This window comes from Lissotriton helveticus, chromosome 2_1, assembly GCF_964261635.1.
Source record: "Lissotriton helveticus chromosome 2_1, aLisHel1.1, whole genome shotgun sequence".
NCBI classification, from domain to species: domain Eukaryota; kingdom Metazoa; phylum Chordata; class Amphibia; order Caudata; family Salamandridae; genus Lissotriton; species Lissotriton helveticus.
The window spans coordinates 1244651312-1244668448 of NC_136059.1; the positions used below are offsets into that span (position 1 = coordinate 1244651312).

At 45.5% G+C, this 17137-nt stretch overlaps 1 protein-coding gene across 1 annotated transcript in view; it reads right to left on the minus strand.

Moving 5' to 3' along the window:
- LIN54 (lin-54 DREAM MuvB core complex component) overlaps positions 1-17137 on the minus strand; it is a 427221-nt gene that overhangs the window by 371898 nt on the left and 38186 nt on the right. The gene's annotated exons all lie outside the window — the stretch shown is intronic.

Below are 17137 nucleotides of genomic sequence, written 5' to 3' on the forward strand. Positions count from 1 at the left end.
TCTCACACCAGGAGCAACTCACATTTCCGCGTTACACAACAGTTGGTCGCGCCTTGACTACTGGTTGGGCACAGATAGCATTGCATTATGGACAAAGGACATAGCCGTCTTACCGAGAACACTATCGGATCACAACCCTGTATTACTGAAACTCACGATACCACACTACACGCCACCACCGTTTTACTGGAGATTCAATTCCCGTGCTCTAACTGACACTGTTTATGCTGATACCATCAATACAGCAATTAAGGAATACTTTCAGATAAATGCACCAGTAGTTGAGGACCCGTGCCTCTTATGGGAGGCCTTCAAGGCCACGGTGAGAGGCGTGTGCATAAGCACCACAATAGGCATACTGAAGGACATTAGACAGCAAATAAAGCACTGCGAAATACGCATGAAGGAGCTAGAGGTAGCCTATGAGTCCAATCAAGATGCTACCCTGCTGGGGGAACTGCGCCAACTACATACGGAACATCAAACGTATATCGAAGATGAAATACAATACTTAGACCGGAAACACACGGCAAGATCTTTCGGTGGGGGGGGGCAGACCTGGCAGCGTACTTGCGAAAAGAATTTGTGAGGGTAAGGGGAGTATGACAATACTGGGCGTTAAATCAGGGGATGGCACACTGCAGTCACAGGCCACAGACATTCTGAATAGTTTTGTCGATACGTACGGGACACTATACAAGTCACAACAAATAGAATCGGAGGAGGAGATCCTCAACTATCTGAATGATGTGGCCATAGGCTGGCTATCAGATGGTCAGAGGGAATATTTGGCTCAGCCCATTACGGTGGAGGAAGTGACTGACGTGATCAAATCACTTCCAAACGGGAAGGCACCTGGCCCGACGGGTACACAAACGAGTTTTACAAGCAGTACTCGGAAGTCCTCGCTCCTTACCTGGTGGAAATGTACGGTGCATCTTTAGAACAGACGGAACTACCCCCAATTCTCCGGGAGGCTGTGATAATCGCCCTTTTAAAACCTTCTAAAGACCAGGAGCTGTGTGACTCTTACAGGCCGCTATTGCTCATCAACATGGACTCCAAAATCCTCGCGAAATTGTTGGCGGTTAGGCTGACCCCGTTGATGACGAAGCTGGTCCTTCCAGACAAGGCGGGCTTTATCCCTACAAGGACAACGTCCCACAACACTAGGTCTCTGTTTGCCCTTTCACACTATCTCCAGCCCTCCACGAAAGCAGCGGCAGTAATGCTTGATGCCGCCAAAGCTTTCGACTCCATTGAATGGCGGTATCTGATTACCATCTTGAACAGAATGGGTTTTCCCAAACGTTTCGTACAGTGGGTGTCACTGATATATACCAGACCGTGCGCCCGGGTTCGTGTGAATGGGTACGTATTGGACATCTTTCATATAGAGCGAGGCACGAGTGCCCACTATCGGCCTTGCTTTTCGCGCTGGCACTTGAACCCCTTGCCTGCATAATAAGACAAAAATACAAATCTTCGGCTCTACAGTTCCGTTCCAGGCCACTTCATATTTCGCTCTACGCGGACGACATGTTACTATACGTTCGCGATCCTGACACGCACCTAAATAGTCTGCTCAGAGAGTACATTAAATTTGGAGGTCACTCGGGATTGGCCATAAACTGGTCCAAATCCTCCATTATCCCTCTAACGGATACGACGACTCCAATTGATATTGAGTACCCACTGGAATGGCAGCAAGATCCCATTTGATATCTAGGCGTGATGTATCATAGGGGCCCTGCGGTGGTGATAAGGTCGAATTATGGAACTGCAATCTCAAAGCTGGAAGACAAGGTGCAACGTTGGATACAGCTACCATTGTCTCTGGCTGATCGCATTGCGATTGTAAAAATGAATGTGTTGCCTAAACTGTTGTACCTATTCAATAACATCCCTATTACACCACCTGGGGAGGTCTTCCCCCGCATAAAGTCGCTTGTGTTGAAACTTATCTGGGCAGACAAACAGGCTCGCGTGGATCTTCAAACACTGACTCTTCCATATAGCCGAGGAGGCTTCGGGGTGCCAGATTTTCTATTATATTATTTGTGTGCTCAGGCGCAATACGCTGCTTACTGGTACCACAAAATACCATACCTCACCCACACTGCTATTGAAGAGGGAGACGCGGAGCCAATTACATTAACAGCGATTCTGTCTCATGTCAGGCAGCCTCTTCATGCCCATGACATCCATACCATAGACACAACAGTCAAAGCCTGGCGGAAACTGGGACAACTGGCGCATAAATCCCGCTATATGCACCTGCAATGCCATTGAATCACCATCAAGGGTTGTCAGTAACAGGGGAAAAGGTGGGCATGTCACTATTGAAAAGTGCAGGCATCGTTAACATGGGGGACCTGTTTCATGAGGGCGCGTATCTAGACATTGAACACGTGACATATATCCAAAATAAATCGCCCATGTTCCGCTTCACATATTACAGACTGAAACACGCGTTAAAAAAAACTCTATCCTACATTCCCCGACGAACCAGACAGTCTACACACACTACAGATGATCATCACAACCCAAGATTTATCGCACTTAGTGTCAAGGCTATACACCACAGTGCAGGCTGAAATTCCACACACCACGGATAAGGCTAAAGCGAGATGGGACATAGCATTAGCAGACCCATTAACAGAGCAAGAATGGCAGCAGACGTGCACACTGACAACTTCTCACTCCTAATGGCAACCTTAGAATTATACACTTCAAATTCATGCATCAGACATACTACACGCCTGCGCGTATGCTTAAATTTGGCCTGCAAGACGAAGATAGGTGTAAAAGATGTGGTAGAGAGGGCGCAGATTTCATGCATCTGGCCTGGTCTTGCCTTAAGGTGCGTGAATACTGGGTGGAAATCACCACTACACTCTCTACCATGATACAGGCGGAGGTCGACTGCACGGTAAGATCATGTCTACTGGGAATCGTACCACAACTCAAAGCCGCCAAGCGTAAATTTTGTGTGATAGCACTGCTGCTGGCCAAACGGCATATCGCGCAATGTTGGCACAGTAGGAAAGTACCGCAGGCATCCAGGTGGCTGAGGGACATCTCCAGCTGTAGAGATAAATTATTGACATATGAGGAAGAGCTCCCAGCGAAATCTAGACCCAAGGATATTTGGAGCTACTTCACAGACTACATGAGTACACTAGAAACAGACACGAGTGAATGACTTGATTGCGATGCATACAATACACAAGCTACTGTTGGGAGTGTAACGTAACGTACTGCCCAGTCAGGAGAGGCAAGACAAGACTCGTAAGATTTGAAATGCTAGAACAGCTTACTTGTAATGGTTTATATCTCAGGTCTCTAAGTTATAGTAAACTGTTTTGTTTGTTGTCAATTACAAAATATAATACACTGTAAGACTTCATATAGAATGTAACGCCGCCGGACCTAGCGTTGTCGGCTGAAGGGCTGTGTAAATCCTACTCAAAACAAGCTCAATCCTCGAAGCCGGCCCCAGGGTTGTAGGCTCCTAACCGTGTATGATCTATTGAAAATACAATAAAGGTCTTACAACAAAAAAAAATCCACACTCATTATTCAAAATACACTTTGTTTGAAGCTCTTTCAACAGAAAAGTAAAAGACAAATGAGACAATACAGATTAAAACAATATTCGCCAACAAAAACAATGGCCACACTAATAGAGAATCTGGGAACCAACTGTGTCATTGCAATCAGGTAGGGAGCAGCAGCAAATGTTTTGTGAGGACACCCAAGTGAAGATTAGTGGCACTAGCATTTCCTCTCAGGTTAACTCAAAAACTACAAGTCTTCTGTTGCAGGGTTTCTGTACTCACACAGAACTGTGCACAGAGGAGTGGAACCTCGGCAAATTAGGATGTCCCAAAACTTACCTTAGCAACCAACTCACCCCTTACCGAGCTAGCTACAGTGTCTCATTGGACATATCAAACACCCAATGTTTAGACAAACCAGAACATGAACTTACAGTACCTCAGGGTACGTGGGACTCATGAACACTCTTTCGTTATATTATCATTACAAACCATAACATGGAGTAAAGAAGACACATGTGCATTTGAAATGTTTATTTACTAATGCCGTCTTCTCAGGCGCAGTATCTTTGATAATACAAGTATACTTATTATCAGTAGCAAAATTATCAGCATAGTTACTAAGACATAAAAAGCGAATGGTGACAGCATGTTAACATGCTGTAATGAATAAGAGTTAACAACACTTATATCTCACCCTCCCTAACACATATATTATATTATTATCTAAGAAGGTCTCTTTGGGTTGTTTTAGGGCGGGCCCATACCTTAGTGTCCTAGCATGAAGGAATCACATCAGCATACACCAGCTCTCTCTGCATGTGCACCGCATCAAGTGTGTTAACAATTCTCGTGCAAAGCAATATCAATCCCGCCTCAAGCCCAAGTTGGCAAAGGCTGCACTTGTGTTATGACTATGAAGGCGTGGAGATCAGACCTCATAACAATTCCATATCGTGTTGCTCCTGAAACTTCAGCACTCTCCGTGCAGACATGTTTTATTAAACAAAGCAGATATCAGAGCAATAACATATTATTCTCACATTCACCACGGCAAACTACTAGGTTGAAAGCTAAGTCAACAAATGAGGGTCGTGTGCAGAAGTTGCAAGAAAGGAAAAATGGCGTTTAAATCTCAAACGTACCTATGCTAACTTAACACGATATAGGGATATATAGGAGTTATACAACACCCCCCCATGATCCGAGAACGGACTAAATAAGGTAACAGAAGTGCCATCACATGAGAGCAGAATCCATTTATAAACGAGCATGAATAAAGATTCAAATACAAAAATTAATGCTAAAAAAAAATAGCCCACAAATATACTGTGGCTCAAGCCAATAGGCAAGCAAAAAATAAAATGTCTTGACCAAAAGTCAATAAAATCAAGGAAATGCTATCAATCAGCATGTCAATTTGAGGCAGTGTCTATGATAAGACCGTATATGAAAAGTAAGCTGCAACAGCCTCCAGGAGGAAGTCACTGTCCTCATCAGAAAACAGTTCAGCCATCCAATTTAAAAGATGAAAGGAACATACGTGATCTTCCAGCACCGGATCCTCTATAACCATCAGAGGACAGCTCGGTGGGTTCTCAAGAAAACTTAGTTCCAAGAAATTCTGCGCTGCCGACAACACATCCCAGGGACCCATTAGTCCATGTGCCACCGCCAAGGCCATAATCCTTTCGTCAGAACAAACCAACTCGTGAGCAATGATAGGACTCATCAGTTGATCAAAATCGACGTCAGAAGATGCTGGTCCGCAGAGACACAAATCAATGGCCCAAAGGAAATCGCAGGTCAGACAGCGAAATACAGGCTGGACACAGGTGAAATAGGAGAACCGAAAAGATAATCCAAACGCCGTGCTTAGAGTCGCTAACGGCAGTGTGCCATAGTAATCAAGCATGCGGTTGCGAAACCGCGTCAGTAGTAGCTGTGCGTGGTCTTGCACAGGAAGGGCATCCATATTTAAAAAGGCAGAAAACCACCAATGCGCCAGCCGCTAATGCAAGCAAAAACGGGAACCCTCCAAATAAGGATGAAAAAATAGAATGGAAGAAGGCAGGGATGACTCCAAAAATCTTCTCAAAGGAAGTCACGAGACCACCGCTAACAACTTTAAAAAAATGTGCTAGGCCCGTTGTGGAGGATGCGTTAAAGATAGAACGGACCATGGCTCCGAAATGCAAAGGCAAATCAGTGTTTAAAAGAGCCTGAACCTCCGTACGGGTGTTAGCAATGTGAAGCACGAAAGTTTCACGGGCCGAGCTCAAGGCCACCTCTTTCTGGGACAATAGAGCTCTTATTCTAGCCATGCCGCTGAATTCTGCTCCCAAGGTCGGTATCTGTGGCCAAATGGAAGACTCCCTATGTTCACGTGTGGGAGGATAAAGAACATTTCTGCAGCAAATAACTCGCTCACTAACCGTTACTATGAAAGCTATTCCTTTAATTAAACCACAACAGTTTTCATTATTGAGCATTAAATAACTACCATTCTCTAACAATTTAAACGTGGGGATGATAGCAGGAACTGGCGTGCCCTGTAAAACGCAAGCCATATTCGGTCTGTCCTTGTTACATGAACCGTGTAACTGTATGTGTCTACACATTAAAGAATGATCTGGCGTCTCAGTACACTCATCCCCTGTTAGATAAACTTCTTGTTCATCCTTGAAACATCTGTATGTGTATGGGAGTGACCAGACCTCATGAAGAAAACCGCTACCTAAGGGTTCAAAACGACCTATTGGCACATATTTCATACAATTTGAAAACTTATATAAAGCAAAAGGCAGCGTTATTAAACCGTGGATAAGCCACGTCGCAGCAGTGGTCTCTGCCACAGAAAAAGGTAAAGATTCCAATCTTTCAATATGGAGCATAGAAAAGGAAGCATCACGCATTGAAAGCAAGCGTTGTTTGTCTGTCAAATTAAACGGTGCAAATAAAGAGGAAACGTTCATGTATCCCCAGGGAACTTTACCCATTTTTAGAGTCTGTAGTGTCCATGCAAACTGCATGATTGAACGTAATTGATTTTGACCATGGTATAATACAGACACTTCATCATGCACAATATCAACAACAGACGACACAATATTATCTAATGTGTAAATTCTAGAGGAAAGCACGTTAATGCTATTGTCAACAACTGCAAGAACTTTCTCAAGATTTGCCTGATCAATTGCCCTAAGGCGTGAAGCAGCCTCAATTTGTGAGAGTTTCCAAATTTCATTGTAAACACCATATAACCAGCGTTTCGACCTGCCACTAGCTGGGCCCTTAATGAAATCATTCAAATCCACGTCTGCATTCAGTTTGGAAAGGTGATACTTAACCGCAGGTAAAGTTGAATGTTTCAGCCAAGCTTGACACAACTTGCCCACAGAGTAAGAGGTGACAGTATGACTCAAATCAAAACGGGGATCAGATCTAACAGTCTTAAAACCGTCAGTCATATTTAAAAATCTCTTTTGGCAAGAATCAGCACTACGGTGCCAAAGCAGCCAACCCTTGGGGTTCATACTGGAAATGTTAAAGGAGGAATTCAGAAGCAGAGCCTGTATCTCTCTAATGGACAATTTAGTAAAATTACTCCAATTCTCATATTCCTCCAACTCCGGGAAAGACGGGGTGTTCAACCTTTTAGATGTAGCCAATCCAAAGCATGTGGTCTGGGAAATGGTTTCATTTAAAAACAACATATGATTTGGGATGAGACATGCACGGTGCAAAGCCTCAGTGCCTTGTACCTGCCAGGCCCTTGAGCCCCAAACTGATTTAAGGTCTATGGTATCCTTCCATAACTCATACCCTCCAGTAACTAATTGATCCAGGAAGGCCTTTGAATATAACAATTTTGTATTTGTAAGTCGAACCTTGGACAGTGGCTGTTTGTTAAATTTAAAATAAAAGGACTCGGGATTGGACTGATTAAAGTCAGTGAAATAAGTATACTTTTTAAGAAACGTTTCTGAACTCCCTTGTGTAGGTGCTGGGCAATGTTCCCACTGAGTAAAATTAACCGCATCCCTTCGGGAAGATGTCTTGTGTAAGAAGTGATTGCCATAATGTTGGTAACAGAACAATTCACCGTAATTAGCAGATTCTAAATATAAATCCTCAGCATCAAAAGCAGCATAATATTTCAAATCAGAAAACAAACTTTCCACAGCATTAACATCCCAATCATCAGAACGAATGTTTTGTTTCACCACATCCCCCATATTAACTCTTAGTACATTAGGGACATTAACGACTTCCGTTGGGCCATGAATCTGAAAACGAACTGCATCCCACGCGATTCCATCCAGAACAGGCCACGCTGTGATGTTAACCAAAGTCAAGTCTCTTTTTAATCTATGTGTAGAATGTGAAGAGGAAAGTGGGGCCAAAGTTCCATTTAAATGAGTAATGCAAGTTCTCTCCTCGACATAGTGTCCATTCATAATCCGGTAAAAATAAAACACAAAACCAATTGACATAAAAAGGTACAGTGAAAAAAGGACCAGCCAAATGTATATCCAAGGAGGTATCAAAAAATGTTTTTTAAACAGGCCAGCATATACTGCAATTTTAGAGGGTTTTTTCGAGGCAAGGGAAGCAGAGTCAAAAGAAAATCTGGATTCCGTGGCTAAACGAGCTTGCAGGTCAGGCATGGACAAATCAGTGGGGTATGTATAGTCTGTCTCATCAAGGTTAGTTCCTGGTAAATTATTCAATAATGGACTGGAAACAGCAGGTAATTCGATGGCCACCTCAGGTTCATTATTAGAAGCAGTGGGCATAACTGAATTTCTCACAATGGAAGGACAGGAAACAGCCGGTGTCATGCTAAGAAGAATCGGCCACTCTGTGTATCTTGACATTGTCAATAGAAATAAACCTGTTTTCCTTACGACCTGGAAGTGGTGGTAAAATGACTGTTCTTGTGCCCTTCACTCCAAGCACTGGGACCGGAGCTCGATAGGAGGAACCAAACTCTTTCTTGTTGTCGATCTTCTCTCGAACCAGTTCTCCAACTTGGGGTAGCCAGCCAACTACCGGGATCTGCAACGCATCATCCGATGTGGAGGGCAAATGTTCCTTTGCAAGAGTGTCTCTCGTCTTTTGTAGATTCTGTAAAACATTGCAATGTTCATCTGCGTCAAAGGAAGTGGCGCGAACCACCGAGTCTAGACCGTCAAGGTCAGGGACGAACATCTTGATGCCAAAGAGCATTTCGTATGGGGTCCGCCCACCCAGAGACCTTCTAGGGAGATTATTAAGAGCACGCTGCACGCCATAGAGGTGAGCCAGCCAGTTTCTGCCAGTGCCTATAACTCGGGCTGTCAAAGATTGCTTTAAATCACGGTTCATTCGTTCAACTACACTATTACCCTCGGGTCTGTAGGGTGACGAAAACTTGACTTGGACCCCCATCGAAGTCATGGCATCCTTATACGCCTTAGAGGCGAAAGCCGGACCCTGATCCGAATGGAAGGTACCACAGGCAAAAATCCCTATAAAGATACGCAAATCTCTGATGACAGTCCGTGAATCAGCGCTGCGATGTGGCCATACCCAAACAAAGCGTGTGCATGAGTCAACTGCTACTAAGATGTATTTATACGCAGTATCAGATGAAAAAGGACCGCAGTGATCGAAATAAACACAGCCTAGTGGTTTATTAGAAATGTACAACTGAGTCTGTGGCGGACGCGTAGCAGTTGAAGGTTTAATCTGCTGGCATATGTCACAAAGAAGGACATAATCACGCGTCTGTTTGTACAGTCCCCGCCACCAGAAACGTTGTTGTAGTTGCGTTACAGTGGCTGAGACGCCCGCATGCGCAGACGCCACACCTTCATGAGCCGCTGTAATCAAGTCTGTTCTGCGATCCGTGTTGGGAATCAGCCGTTCCCCAACATCAGGAATTGTCACAAAAGGAACCTTTTCGGGACTTAAGTGGTATTTATACTTCGAAGGGAATCCCGAAGGATGCTTACTTCCCTTCTCAGAGGCAGCAACCGCTGCCAAGATGTCGCTATCAATCTTGGTTTTAGACCTAGTAACTGCTGCAACTAAGTATGTAGATACTGCTGATTTCGCCGCTTCATCAGCAAGCGAGTTGCCAAGAGCGTGTACTCCCACGCGCTGATGACCGAGAGTATGAATCACATAAACGAGTGGCAACATAGCCTTAAGCTCTGCCACTCGAACCCAGATCATTTTATGTTTTATTGTGCCACCCTTGGAATCACGAAAGTCATTTTGAATCCAAAAGAACAAGTTTTCATTGTAAGACTGGACACAGTAGTAAGAATCACTTACAATTAGAGTAGTAACACTTGGATCTGCGTACTCCAAAGCTAGTAATAGAGCACGAAGCTCTGCCAATTGTGCAGTGCAATCGCCCAGGGGCAACGTGTGTACCTCCCTGGAAATGAACTCATCATTCAACATAGCACCGACCACAATGGCGCATGCGGAAACGTAGGCATGTTTAGAGCCATGCGCAACCTGCGCCGACCCATCAGTGTAAATGATGCAATGGAAGTCCTCCAAAGGTCGCATCGCCAGAGGAGCAGGATGAACGAATTCATACTGCAAGTACTCCTGTGACCGTAAGGAAGCGTCAAAAATAAACATGACATCTGCGGATGACAATGACGCAGCCCACTGAATCCACCGAGGGTGCAAAGCCTTTGAGTTTGGTACACTGGCTTTCGTGACTGCCTCCAAATGAGGACAGGGTGTTACCACTAGCATGCGTTTCCCCTGTGACAGAGCTCGTTCCTTTAGAATAGCCATCTGTACAGCAGTTAAAACCTTTTCTATGGTGGGAAACCGCATCTCAGCCGAGGTGTACAAGTGTGACTTGTAAGCAATAGGTACTGTGTCACCTTCATTAAAAGTGAGGTATGTGAAACCCACCGTCCCAGGAATTATTCTTATTACCAGGTTGGTGTGGTTATCACGAGTCAGTAAATATTTAGAAGCGAGCAGATCAGCCTGCAAGGATTGCAAAATGGCTGAATGCTCAGGCAGCCAGCATGATTTTGAGAAAGTTGGTTGTATCAAAGCATACAGAGGCTTGATACGCTGGGCATATTCCGGAATGTAAGTTCTGCCGAAATTCAAAAAGCCCAGTAAGGATTGTAATTTCTTCAGTGTTGTTGGTGCGCGCAATTGTGCGCACTTCTCCAAGAAGTGAGGAGCCAAACCTCTACCTTCATTGTTGAGCTCATAGCCCAAAAACAACACCGTGTGTTCAGCAATGTGTGATTTTGCAAAGTTGAATTTGTAACCCATGTCTGCGAAGTTGCAAACAAGAGAATTTACACGACACAGATGCTCCCAAATATCGTCGTCTGTGAGATATATGTCATCCACGTACGAAAAAGCATCAGGATCGAGTGCCTCCAGAATAGAGACAATTCGAGCGGTAAATATACCAGGACTATTCTTGTAGCCCATTGGAAGACGCCGGAATTGCTTTTGGACTCCAGCGCTTGTAAAACTTGTCCATTGGGAGCTAAGGCTGTCCAATCTGTGGGCATAAAAACCATTGGATATGTCAAGCGTTGTCTTGAAACGCTTACGCACGAGACTATCCACTAGGGCAGAGCCGTGGGTATTCTGTACTGCACAGTTACGGCAATGCGAGTTTAAATGCCGGTAATCCAAAACCAAACGATATGATCCGTCAGGTTTATTCACAGTAAAAAGGGGATTATTCATCGGTGACACACACGTTTCAATAACTCCCTGATATTCCAATTGTTCAAGGATTTCCGCGACGGAAGATTTTGCTTCACGCCGAATGGGATATTGAGGTTGAGGCTGCGGCTGAGACCGCAACGGAATTTCGTGGCAAGGCGACAATTTATCCCAACCACATTGGTTACGGTACAGAGCCGGCGCGAGAGCCCGAGCCCACTCTTCTGCAAAATGCTGCGCATGCTCTTTCGAGACAGTGTTCGCGAAACTGGGTAGGATCACCTCCTCCCCTCGCGGCGCCGCGAGCACAAAAGGTGGGGGCCAGTCAGCCTCCGAAAGTAAAATATCATATGTAGAAGACAGATTCTCCCAAAATACACCTTTAACGGTACGCTGTATGTCACCTTCAATTAACAGGACAATTTCATATAGTCTTTCAGGGGGAGCAAGTCTCGTATCCGCTGTTTCTATCACAACGTAGACATCAGTCGCTGTCACCCTCAGTAGTGGACGCAGCGCCTCTCTGACTATGGTTATCTCCGCCGCGCTGTCCAGCAAGGTCAGAGCCCACGTCAGATTCCGAAGCCGCGTTCTCACTATCTGTGGCATATCGATGCGCTGTTAAGGCTGCGACTTTCTTTTTCGCAAACTGCGGACGCCTAGGCGTAGAATCCTCCTGCTTCACTGCGCCGTCCGTCTGGCGGGACTGACCACGTCCTTGTTGGCCACCACGTCCACGTCCACCCCCTCCTCCTCCACCGGTCTTCGGGGCCGATGTGTCCTGAAAGGAACGAGGAGAGCGTTGATCAGAACCCTGAAAACGATCAGGTGATTTAATCATCGCGCGGTCGCGCAAATCATAAACTTTGTCGGATGGCGCAGGAGCTTGTATTGCAGGAAAAGGACCCTGAGTCTGCACTGTCTGCTTCCCCTGTGTCTGTTTTTTAGGCCAATTCGATTTTTTGGACTTGGGCTGGGCATCTGTCACAGCAGATTGTCCCTGAGGTTGTTTTTTATCCTTCACTGGAAAATATTTCAGACCTCTACTTGTGCGGCCTATCGTTTTATAAGCGGCCACTACAATCTTTGCTAACTGGCGGGGTTTGTCGGCATCGGGCAGAGCAGCCAAAGCATTCGACACCTGAAAGTTAACTGCATCTCCTTTAACATTGGAGAGAATGAGATCACTTACAATCTCAAAAGAACCACACAGGCGCATACCCAATTCCACCGCTGCCTCTGGACCGTGATCATTCTGAACACGTCTAATGATTTCAGGCAGGGCATTCATAGACGGGGTGCCGAAGCACCTCGTATAAACTGCCGCAAAAGTTTTCCCCCAGCTTTCACAGTCAGCAAGTTCAGGAGTAATATCCTTCGGTAGAGTAATCGTTAACATTCTATGTTTATCAGCAGGAGTAGAATTCGGAAAAACCGCCTCCAGTTGATCAAACTTCTCTGCTAGCCAGAATGGGAAGTCATCGTTGTCAACAGGACGCGCACCAAAAACCGAATTTACCATCACTGGATTGAGACGCATTCCGCCTCGTTCCATGGGAGCGGCCGCACCCCCCTGGGGCCCACCAGGAAGATGTCGACCGATGTATTGCACTAAAGCACGAATCACGGAAATGGAAACTACATGCAGCCTGCGAATTTCTGCCAGGGTGCAAGCCCCGTGATTCGGGTGCGGGGTAAAGCCACCCAACGCAGGCCAATTAGTACCTGGAATTGAGAGTGGACCTAACCTCGCACGGGACAAAGAGTGGGGGAGGGCGCCATCAAACCAAACTCGATGCTGCCAATGATCAATAGGTATTTCCAATGCCCTGTATGGCGTATATTCAGCCGGGACATCCGAGGCGGTGTAGGAGTGGAACAAACCAGAATTAGCGTCCACAGCCGGAAACGTAACCCAAGAGTAAAACAACTCGTAAGGAAACGCCGGATCTGCACTTACCACGAAAATCACAGCCATCCCATCTACTGGGACCTGGTACGTCTGAAGATGGTTGCGTACCGCTACGCGACTATGCTGCGCAATAGCCACCGCTGCCGCCATCACAGAATTGGAAACAAGAAAACACAAAGAATACTTTGTAGCACAACTGGGTAGTAATTCAAAGAAACAGTTTTAGTAAGAATCAAGCTTGTATAAAGACCTATTTCAAAAAATAGGTAGGTTTCACCAACACCCCGTTTTCCGGAAACGGACGTGAAGGGGTTAAGGCATGAACGATAAACTACTCGAGTGTCATGATATAAGACCACCGAAAACGTTGGGCGCCATGTTGCAGGGTTTCTGTACTCACACAGAACTGTGCACAGAGGAGTGGAACCTCGGCAAATTAGGATGTCCCAAAACTTACCTTAGCAACCAACTCACCCCTTACCGAGCTAGCTACAGTGTCTCATTGGACATATCAAACACCCAATGTTTAGACAAACCAGAACATGAACTTACAGTACCTCAGGGTACGTGGGACTCATGAACACTCTTTCGTTATATTATCATTACAAACCATAACATGGAGTAAAGAAGACACATGTGCATTTGAAATGTTTATTTACTAATGCCGTCTTCTCAGGCGCAGTATCTTTGATAATACAAGTATACTTATTATCAGTAGCAAAATTATCAGCATAGTTACTAAGACATAAAAAGCGAATGGTGACAGCATGTTAACATGCTGTAATGAATAAGAGTTAACAACACTTATATCTCACCCTCCCTAACACATATATTATATTATTATCTAAGAAGGTCTCTTTGGGTTGTTTTAGGGCGGGCCCATACCTTAGTGTCCTAGCATGAAGGAATCACATCAGCATACACCAGCTCTCTCTGCATGTGCACCGCATCAAGTGTGTTAACAATTCTCGTGCAAAGCAATATCAATCCCGCCTCAAGCCCAAGTTGGCAAAGGCTGCACTTGTGTTATGACTATGAAGGCGTGGAGATCAGACCTCATAACAATTCCATATCGTGTTGCTCCTGAAACTTCAGCACTCTCCGTGCAGACATGTTTTATTAAACAAAGCAGATATCAGAGCAATAACATATTATTCTCACATTCACCACGGCAAACTACTAGGTTGAAAGCTAAGTCAACAAATGAGGGTCGTGTGCAGAAGTTGCAAGAAAGGAAAAATGGCGTTTAAATCTCAAACGTACCTATGCTAACTTAACACGATATAGGGATATATAGGAGTTATACAACACTTCTACCTACCAATGTTCCAACAAGAAATGCTTAAAGTATAAATTCAGTTACAGTGGCATGCCAAACTGACTTTACACATTACATTGCTGCCTCTCCTTCTCCTCAGAGTCCTCATTAACGAGGCTTAACCCTCCCTTCCCCAATAGTCGTAATAACAAGCATGAAGAATGAAACTATGATTAACTCTAAGGAGAGGCACAGGGACCACTGTTCTTGCTCTTCACATTCTGTGTCCTCTCTTAGGTCACGTGAGCCTACTTCAGAGAATGGGTTTTAGCCTGCTGATCCCGCTGTAACCCTGGATCAGCCTATAGCCCCTATGATATCAGACTTCCCTCACCTGCTGATTGACACTACAGTTCAGGCAGTTTTAGACAAGTGTTCAGGTGTTCTGCCTCCTACTCATCCCAACCCGCCGAGGCAAGGGGACCCGATGTTATAGGTGATAATACAGAGCAGAAGTGGACTCCCTGGGAAGAGCGAAGAGAGATGCTGGTTGAGGTGTTGGAATATATTCAGAGCAACACTGGTTTTACGGATGCTTATTGCCACCACTTCAGTGCAACAGGAGCTTGTTGCTTTTAGCCATTACCAGTCCATCTTTGATTCCGTAATAGTTCTAGGATTCTAAAGGAGTGTGTGGAACCAAAGAATCTAGAAGTTGGCAGAAATTACTGCCTGCTGGGATCTGCAGAGTACTCTCTTGATCCTTTGAAGAGCTACTCCACTTTTTCTAGTTTGGTGAATCACATGAATATTGAACTGGAGAATGCTACCTCTCCAACACAATTGATGAGTAGGTTTAATCTGCCTTGAAAAGCGATCATTGTTCTGCCATGTATGTTAGAGTAGGGGCATATAAAAGCATCATGAACTGCTCAGCCTCCGCTCTGAAACTTTCATGCTTTATATAGTTCCTCATCATGAGTCAAAGATTGTAGTCCTTCTCTGGAGCGAACAGAAAAGTGGCTCAGACTAACTTTGTGTGGTATCACATGCCTTGATGCTGGCAGTACTGACTGCTGTATTGGCTGTGGCAGGACTTCGCTAGTGCTAGATGACAGCATGGAAGGGAGAAACTTCTCTAAACTTTGTTTTTTAAACTCCTTTTTTTGTGCCAGGAGACATTTGGTATAAAGTTGGGGGAGATGGAGAAGCAAGCACCAAAAGAGGAGATGTTTACAATGTTCTTTTAAACCAGTCACATGGTAGAGTTCGAAATTAAGTCAAGTCAACATTTTTCCCTCAAGGGCGGAATCCCATGCTCTTTCAGAGGACACAATTGGTGATCCTACCAGAAGCCTAGACATTACTATACAGTCACGCATAGAAGTCAGCAAACTACACACAACCTCATCAGTAGGGCCCTGAACAGATTCTTCTCCCTTTAGGCAGCTGATAATTTTGCATTCAATCAGGATAGGAAGGAGTTGGTTTACGATGCTGTCTGCATATTATGGATTCAGGGAGCACATGATCTTCTCAAAAGGAAAACCTTACAAAATAATGTGAAAGACTTTTTGTCTAAGAGAGCGATGACGGCTGCCGATGGAAGAGATGGATATTTGAGGTATAAATTCCCAAGCATGGGTATGTATTTCGCCTGATCATCAACTTAAATGAACTTAATCTATTCACCAGGAATGAGACCTTCTATCTGGTTTCTCTTCAGGAGATCATATCCCATGCGAGCGGAGCAAGATGGAGTCAGAGTGAGAACTCAAGCTGCTCGGCCGCACACGCCAGCCACATTGATTATCGGCTAGGCGCCCTGCGATGCGATGCTGAGGCTGACAGCGAGGAGACCGCAGACGATCGGTTGGCACCCTCGGCCGGCCGTTTTCAAAACAGTTACCTCAGATATGGATGCGTCAATCTCTAAAGCTCACCAAAGTTCCCGGGTGCTGCCAGCGTCTGCACAGGCTTACCGGAGGCTACGATCACTGCTCTTTCTCTGGGTTGTCTGGTGCGCCGCATCACTGATTCTCACTTCAGCCCTCCCGAACTTTGGAATTCGAGTACAGGAGAGAGGCCAGCGGCGGCGGACCCGGAGTTGGTCTACGATCATGGCTACCATGAGAGCCAAGAGGTGGAAGACCAGTAAGACAAAAACAGTCACTGTGTTAAGTGCGCGTCACAGCGAGCGCACAGGTAACTGATTCTGGACATCCCCGACTGGCGTTCTGTACCGCCAGGCTGGAAACTACAACTCCCATGAATCCTTGCGCGTCACGCATGACGTTGTGAGAAGACGGCTCAAAGGATTAAGTAGAACACCAGCCATTGTCGGAAATTCTGCGTCCCCGCCGGTGGTTACTGCTGCGGTTCCTGGTGAAGATGTCTGGTAAGGGTGCACTGCACCACCTCTTGTTTCCTTATCTGCCAACCTCCGTTTGAGAGCGTTCTGCTCATGCGGAAGCAGGCATAAATCCCCCCGTTGGTTTTCGGCCGGCATTGACGGCCGGCGGTGGTTAATTTCCTCCTTTGTCCCTCCTCCGTTGGTGATCGGCCTGCTTGTGCGGGGGCGGGAGTAATTCTCCCCTGGGTTTATTTCGGCCTGCATTGTCGGCCGGCGGGGTATCTGTCCTCCGTTGGTGAGCGTCTCACTCGTGCGGAGGTCTTTTTGGATAAACTCCTTAT